The following is an 8,275-nucleotide window of genomic DNA, read 5'->3' as shown; positions in this document are numbered from 1 at the left end:
ACTGCAGCTTAGTTGCCTGAATTATCATAGATTGTGTTCACTCTACATGTTAGTAGTACAGAATTTTAAAGTGGAAGGAATTTTCATAAATGCAAATTCTGTTTTAAGCAAGAGCTAAATCCGATTAAGTATTGTAGGTTGGACTTTAACAAGGGATTTGACGATCCTCTCCATACAATCTGACTGAGCTGATTTATGTAAAGCACGACCAAGACCTTCAGTCTGTAGACATGCCATCTGCCCCAGAACAATTGCAGCTCTATATAAAGTGAAACTGTTGACAGATTTAACAAATTAGATAAAAAAAAGTTCAGAACTTTGTCTTATTATTCTTTCTCTTTACTACTTTGTATGTCACATAAAAACATAAAATTCCAATAATACTCTTGTGTAAGTTTAAGACAGGACCAGAATTCAGACAGGTGTTAAGAAACATCGTGGTAAAAGTCTGTTTTTTTTTTTTTTTCCTTTAAAGGGTTTTCTTGGCTCTAGTCTCGTTTACTCAGTGGTCAGACAAGAAAGCGGGTTGAGAGAGAGGGGAAAGGCATGCGGCAGAGGTTACTGGGCCAGAACTCGAACCTGAGATGGCTGTGTTGAGGACTGAGGTCTCTGTATAAGAGTCTTTACCACTGCACCATGGTAAAGGTTTTAATAAAAGACAGTAGAAACTTACAGGTCTTGGTGCGTGAGCAGAGAATTAGGCTTTGGACTGACAGGGAAACGCATCGTCTCATGGAAGGAACCGACAACGACCAACGAAACCAGAGAGCTATAAATTCACTCAGGAAGGAGAAGAGAATGTCAGAGAGAGAATCCAGTAATTGGGAACAACTGCCTATCTAGAATAAATGAAGAAACTAAACACACAGGAATGAACAGATATGACAAGAATTTGTAAAAGAAAACCAATTAAATGAATATGGCAAGACAAGTTGGTCAGAAATAGAACAAAAATATAAATGACATCCAAAAGGAAAAGGAAAGTTCTGGGATATAATAGGATATAGCAAGTGTACACTGGGGTTTGTGATTATAATTTTGTAATGCTATAATCACAAAATATGACATATGTTGTATGATTCTGATGACGGTATTTGACAAAATGTGATGTTTGTTACTACTTTCTCGAATTGGTGGCTATGACATGTTTATCTTTGTGTTTTTATGACTTAAAGCACTTTGAACAACCTTGTTGCTGAAATGTGGTGTACAAATAAACTTGACTGAACGAACGAACAGAGTTTTCTGCTACAGCACAGAGTCTGATTGGATTCTCTATTGGAATTAATTCCAAAAGTAAAATTCTTGCTTTTCTCATCTTAGCTCACAAAAAGCTGTAATTTTAGCCGATCTTCAATTCAAATTCAAAAATACTTTATTGATCCCAAAGGAAAGAAATTAAATGTTGTTGTAGCTCATTAATTCAGAGTCTTCAAACAGTTACTGTAGATAGTGACGGCTGTGACGGGAAACATCTCTTGTAGCAGTCAGTGTTACAGCAAATCTGAAGAAGCCTCTGACTCTGACAAGACAGTCTCATAAAGAGGATGGTCAGGATTGTCTAGAATTTTCTTGATTTTATGAAGAATCCTTCTTTGCGTAATCATCTCCAGAGGTTCCAAGGTCATACCTAGTACAGAACCAGCCTTCTTTAGCAGGGTGTTGAACCTTTTTAGGTCTCTGGCTCTGATGCTGCTGCTCCAACAGATGACTGCAGAAGAGACGATGCTCTCAACAACAGACTTAATGAAGATCTGCAGCATCTTGCTGCAAACCTTGAAGGATTTTAGCGTCCTCAAGAAGTCCAGTCTGCTCTGTCCCTTCTTATAGACGGCTTCACTGTTGTGTCTCCAGTCCAGTCTGTTGTCAAGACAAACACCGAGGTATTTATATTCCTCATCCACCTCCGCTTCTTCTTTCATGATGGAAATAGGGTTTGATTTAATCCTGTCAATCCTGAAATCTACAATCATCTCCTTTATTTTGTTCACATTTAATATGATATTATTGTTCCCTCCATGACACAAAGCGGTCCACCAGATCTCTGTACTCAGCCTCTTGTCTCTGATATGATCAACAACTTCAGAGTAACCTGAGTATTTCTGCAGATGACAGAAGTTAGGCTTGTTGAGTACCTGCTACATCTTCCAGTTTACATAGTGAAATGCTGCATCACCAGGACGACCAACAGCATCATGTAAGAGTTTTAATTGTGTGTTGGTTTATCAATAAAGTTGTTTTTTAGCAATTCAAGTGTTGTTGCAATCTTCACTTTAACTTTTGGCTTTTATTCATCAAATATAATTTTTTTATGTTTATTTTATACATCCCGACTGTATAAACTACATTTTGTGTTGGAGTTAAGCATATCAGGTGATGTGTAAGGAGCTAGAGAAAGACCAAGGAGATTGACCACCTTTGTCAAAGTGTGCATAATTATTAGATGTCTTCTTCTTGTAGGCTAAATTGATCACCACCAGGTGAGAGCACCACCATCAGGCAAGGTAGGCGTAGTGTCTTGACTAAGGATACAATGATGGAGGCAGATGGAGCAAAGATTCAAACCAGCAACCCAACGATTACAGGAACTCCATCACCACCATTGCCCACGATCTTGAAATTGCTAAAATATTGGGACATGATTAAATAACCCAGCCAATGTTTAGTTGAAATTATTCAACTGGTCATGAGAAAGGTTTTTACGAAGAAATGTTTTCAATAACTCCTAAAGATTTTAGCAGAATCAAACAAGAAGCTACAAGGAACCCACTGTCCTCCAGTCCGGTCACACTCCAGAACTTCAGTCTACCTGGAGACTGTAGCCAGAAGTACAAGGTGTTCAGGGTTCTGAGACATGGCCAAGGCAGGAAGGGTGTAACTAGATCACAACTGAACAAGATGCACAAGGTAAAACATCAACACTAGGCCAAGAAATATCCAAATACACAAAGATATTTAGCAGCTTTTCAAACAGAGATGAGACTCTATGGGTGAATCAGCAATGGGCACAGAGCTTTCCTCAAGCAGCATTGCAGGAAAAACCAACAATTTTCCAGTGATTTCATCATAGTGCACCGCCTAAAAGATGAAAAAATGATGACATGGCATCCTTCTTCACCTGACCCAAACCCCACAGAGAACGCATGGTTTGCATCTTTGAATATCTGGGAGGCTGCAGTTGCTGCAACACAACATTGATCAATTTTGAACTGAATATAAAAGTGAATCTTATCTTAAAGAGAGATGATAATTGGATGAGACAAGTTGGAAAGGAACACTAATATTTTGCTATTATCATTCTGAACATGTTAAGACAAAGACGGCAAATAAAGAAATGGGGCAACTGAAAACACTTCTATTTGGCAATCATAAGGTCATTACCGACCTTATGATTGCCAAGACAAAACTAATAAAGTTTTGTCTTTGTTAAACATTTATTTAAGATCATGGTTTTCAGAAGAAACACATGACAGATTACGGTTTTGTTCTTCTGTTTTAGAGAGTGACTTGGGGTAATTGTGGAGGGTTTTGATAGTATGAGACCGATCAAGGGTTTTGCAAGTATCAATTCTTGAACACAGTAGATCACATTTGTGTTGGTTCAGGTCAGTTTTTATGATTTAACAATACAAATTGACTGGGTAAAATAACCTCCATGGGAGTGTTCCAAGATAAAAAATAAAAATAAATAAATAAATAAAAAAAACCAACAACCCAAAAACCCAAACTTTGTATTGATCCCCTGAAACAATCATCACTTTTCAAAACTAGGATCTTCAAACACCTTTAGGAATGAAGTAGAGGACACCAACAAGTCCACCTCCATGTGACTTAAAAAGGTTTCGGCATGGCCTAGTCAAAGCCTGGACTTAACACTTTTCATGTTGGAAAACCCTCCAGTGTGGCTGAATAAAGACAATTTTACAAATGCAGTGAACCAGAATTCATCAACGGAGATGTAAAAGACTCACAGACGATGTGTAACAAAAACAGTTAGTACATTAGAGTAGAAGCTTCTATGCACCTCAAATCTGGAAAAAACTTCCAGAAAACTGCAAAACCGCTGAAACGCAAAGTTCCCTTAAATCAAGGCTTACATTCCGCCTATTAAGAGTTGCTTTTGAACCATAATAAGTGGAACATTTATCAACAGATTTGATTATTTTTAACAACGGCTCTTAAAAAAACCTAATGTCTGTTACTGGTTTCCACAATTGCTGACTGTATGATGTGTTTATGTTTTCACACGATGTAAGCCGCCTTGTTGCTGAAACTTCCTATACAAATTAACTCATTGATTGATAGGTTTATGGAACAACCTCTTTCTCCATAAGGACCAGGTTGGTTTGGACAGCTCTTTAAAATAAAATGTTCCAATAACTTCATCTTTAATAAGCACATCTTGTTTTAACTCAGGTTATCTTAGCATGCTATTAAATTGATCTGATACAAGACAAAAAGCAAAAACAGAAGGAATCTGCACGGAACAAACACTTTTCCCCCTCAGCACTTTAGCCTACATTGTTAACAAGGCCACAGGAACATGGCTGCATTGATACATATTGAAAAACAGCCAGAGTAAACTCCGGAGTATATAACCTAAGAAGCTGCAGGCAGTGTCAAGGACAGACTCCAGTAGGGAACAGTAGGTATTTTGGGATCACCCTTACAAGGCAAACATGACAAGAACGTGGCTCAGACTGTGAGAACAGTACTATGATTTGGCAGCCGGCGGTTGGAAGCAGCCAGGTACCCGTGAAGCAGGTGGGCGGTGAGCAGAAGCAGCTCACACTTTCACATTAGGAACTGCTTCTGCAAGTAAACACAGTCAAAGAAGGAGATAAAGAGAGACGGACTGCCAAAGCAGAGGCAGTCTCCAAGACAACAGAGTGCTCTGATGCTCTTGTGTGCCGACTTTACTCACTGTGGGTCCTGTGCAGAAGGTAAATATGGTCACTGTAGTAAAGGCAAAATCTAAAGGAAATGTACATTTCTTCCTGTGTTAGCTTAAAAACACGGCATTTAGCTTGGAAAAACAAAAATGGGCTGATGTTGCTCTGGTGTTACTAAGATGTATAAGTGGAGGATGACTTGAAGTGGAAATTATTTGTGCTGCATGTTGTGTGCAGTTTGTTGTGACTTCAGTGACCTGCTGTGAAACATGATAATCATTTGTTTAAATGGAATGTGGAACAGCAAAAATGATTTTAATTGGATCCACCAGTAAACACTGAAGACTTTCCCCTAGTGGTGCATTGTTGCTTTCCATGGAAACATAATATGTGATTTAGTATTTGAAGTGATTAAAAAAGTGTTGGGGCATTCTCAAGTCCCCAGCAGCTGCTCTTGCTCCTGGAAATGTCTCCTATGTTGTGATCTGGTGTTCAGGCGTTGCATGGATTCATAGCAGCTCCCGTTGCTTCAGTTTGTTGCCGTGTATTATAACACACACTCTTCTGTTTTAAATAGAGAACAGAATAAAACTCTAATGGCGTACGGGAGATCATAGACATCCTGTCATCACAACATGTGGAAGACTGATGAAGACGTACCCAGCTGACCTGTTGGGGAAGCAGACAGCAGCTGCATTTCCATTACAAATATGAGCAAATCTTTGTCTATGTTCTGCTAAAGTTGGAAAAAGTCAATTTCGCCATAGCGGTGTGTCTGTTAAATAAGAGATTCAATTAAAATCACACGTGAATACGTTTGTTCACGTACTGTAATAAATTATTTAAAAATGTCAGTAGTGGAGGTAAACAGTTGCATGAGACATATTCATAACTCAGCCATGGTGCTAGCACTCATCATCCATCAGCCAATCAGAGGTCACATCGGCATCTAATTTAGGTGTTCCTTTAATTGAAGCCAAATGGACAATGAATTAAGGACAACAAAGTCAGTGTTTTGGTGTAGCCATCACAAAGCCCTGATCTCAAGTTGTGGGTAGATCTGAAGCAGAACGGACTGAGTTAGGAATGGACCAGAATTCAAGCAAAGTATTGAGAGAGAAGCTTGTGGAAGGAAATCCAAACTGTTTGACTACAGTCATACAGTTTAAAAGACAATTTTATTGACCAAATGTACATAAACTTTTGAATAATAAAAACCCTTTGAGTAAAAAAAAAAAAGTTAAAGAATCTTCAAAAAAAAATTCTCACTACATTTTCTGGGATTTAGTAGAAATAATTTTGGTGATGCTAACTCAACTAAAACAAGAAAAGTTTGGTCTGATTCAACTTCAGAGTGAGAAAAAGACGTGTAAGTGTCTTTGTATTCTGCGTATGTAAATATCTGGTGTCAGCTGTACACCATCCATCCTGTATAAAGGTTGAATTGAATATGCACTCTGTGTCAGCATGGGGTGTGAGTATACATTAGACTAAAACTAAATAACAGCTATTAAAGCACTGACAACATGAAGTAACTGAACATTTCAAACGTTGCTTGTTCCATTGAGTTTAGATGGCGGCATTTCTAAGACGCCTCCAAAGGATTATGGTAAGTAAACACAGTGCAGACTGTGAGAGGATTAAGTTGTTCATTAATGTGTTGCACTCTGACAAAGGAAGTTGCTTCTGGATCGTTAGCATTGAAGAGAGGTGACGGGTTATGATTCTGCATCAAAGACTGTAGATAATTAAGAGCGGTTGACTGTGATCAGAAACATTTAATATTCCCTCAACTGAAGTTTGCTTAGCCTTTAGAAGCTAAGTAGAAAAAGTTAGACTTTTTCTTTCTGACTTTTTTCGTTAAATATATACAGAATGGAACTTCAGACTGTTTGTTTTTTTTATATAGTATGTAAATATATATTGAGTGCTGAACAAGCACGCAGGTATTTGCCACCTGGGCGGTGGGGAGCGGTGAGAAGCCGCTGGGGGAGCAGTATCTGATGGGGAAACATGAATCGGCGGTTTTTATATTTGTGCGGCAGGCAGCGACAGAGACCTGCTGCACGCCGGTGTGTGTTAGAATCCTGGCAAAAGACAAAGAGCTTTGCACAGCTTTTTTTCCCCCAAACTAACCGAGTGAGTTGAGTAATGCTGTTGGATACAGGTAATGTTAGCTACATGATGACTAGCTGATGCCGATATATCATGCTAAGCTTGTCAACAAGAACAGGCTACTTGTTGTTATCTACATTCAAAAGTGTGTAGTACTGGTGACAACTGCTTGTGTAACTTTTTGGGGAAAAAAAGGTACTTATGAGATTTACTGCACTGTGCTTATTTCTTTTACTTGAGTAATATTAGTTCTTCTCTTACTTGAGTAGATTGATTTTGCATTTAAAGAAATAAACTTCAGAGATTGAAACCTCAGATTCTTAAGATTTCTGCAACATAGTGTTTATGCAAATTAACTAATATTCACGCAAATTTGAGCAGAGTTAATCAACATTTTATACATGTCACTACTCACATCCTTATTGTTTATTTTGAATTAATAAACATGGTTACTTTATTTGAAAGGTTACGTAAGGGTTTGTTTATTTAATTATATTATTTCTAATGTGCTACTTCACTCATAGATGAGGAGCAGGGCCGGCCCGAGGCATAAGCAAACTGAGCAGCCACTTAGGTCCCCAGGTTTTCTTGGGGGCGGGGTAGCTAAGTGGAACAGATTTTTTTTTCTTAATAATGACTTCTATCTGATTACATTAACAAAAACACACAATTTCATTATAAAGTTGAGATTTCTTTTTACAAAAATACAAAAATATATATTTGACAATGTACATAGAAATCAATCTGTTTATGGACAAAAAGAAAAAAAGAAAGAAAAAAAAACTGATCTTGGGAACCCAAGAGCTAGGCTGCACTAGGTGGTGCTTCAAAAATAAAATGAGGTGCCGTGCAACGTTTAGAGCCCTGGTGGAAGATAAGTTAGCAAAACAATGTTGCAAAAAATAACTTAGAGAAAAGAAAGAAGACAAACAGAAAAAAGATGAGATAAAGGTATGTTTTCATGTCTCTCTGTAATATAATGTTTAGCAAAAAAAATTGTGGAGCTGCTAATAGAAACTTAGCTTGATAGCGACCTTGAATGTTCCAGTTCAACAGGTAAACATTTATGCTAGAATGTTTATGTTTGTGTGAAACTGAGTTTTATCTTTAAATGAGCTGATTCTCCTGTTTGGCCCTACATGTTTCTGAGTTTTTTTGGCATTAAAACAGCATGTTAGGATTTGATAACAATAATTAAAACTTAGAAAGTTTAACATTGTTTAGCACAGTGTTTTTCAACCACTGTTCCGCGGCACACTAGTGTGCCG

The 8,275-nt window shown here is 37.8% G+C and overlaps 1 long non-coding RNA gene across 1 annotated transcript in view; it reads right to left on the bottom strand.

Moving 5' to 3' along the window:
- Nucleotides 1–1,827: 1,827 nt before the first annotated feature.
- Nucleotides 1,828–8,275, bottom strand: part of LOC107838672 (uncharacterized) — a 25,092-nt gene continuing 18,644 nt past the window's right edge. The window contains exons 3-4 of the long non-coding RNA XR_001664756.1: nt 8,070–8,076; nt 1,828–2,064 (exon numbers count right to left, since the gene is read on the bottom strand). This is a non-coding gene — a long non-coding RNA (uncharacterized LOC107838672). The remainder of the gene's footprint in view (nt 2,065–8,069; nt 8,077–8,275) is intronic.

This window comes from Poecilia formosa, unplaced genomic scaffold (genome assembly GCF_000485575.1).
Source record: "Poecilia formosa unplaced genomic scaffold, Poecilia_formosa-5.1.2 Scaffold294, whole genome shotgun sequence".
In the NCBI taxonomy this organism is placed as follows: Eukaryota; Metazoa; Chordata; class Actinopteri; order Cyprinodontiformes; family Poeciliidae; genus Poecilia; species Poecilia formosa.
This window is presented reverse-complemented; position numbering and strand designations above follow the sequence as displayed.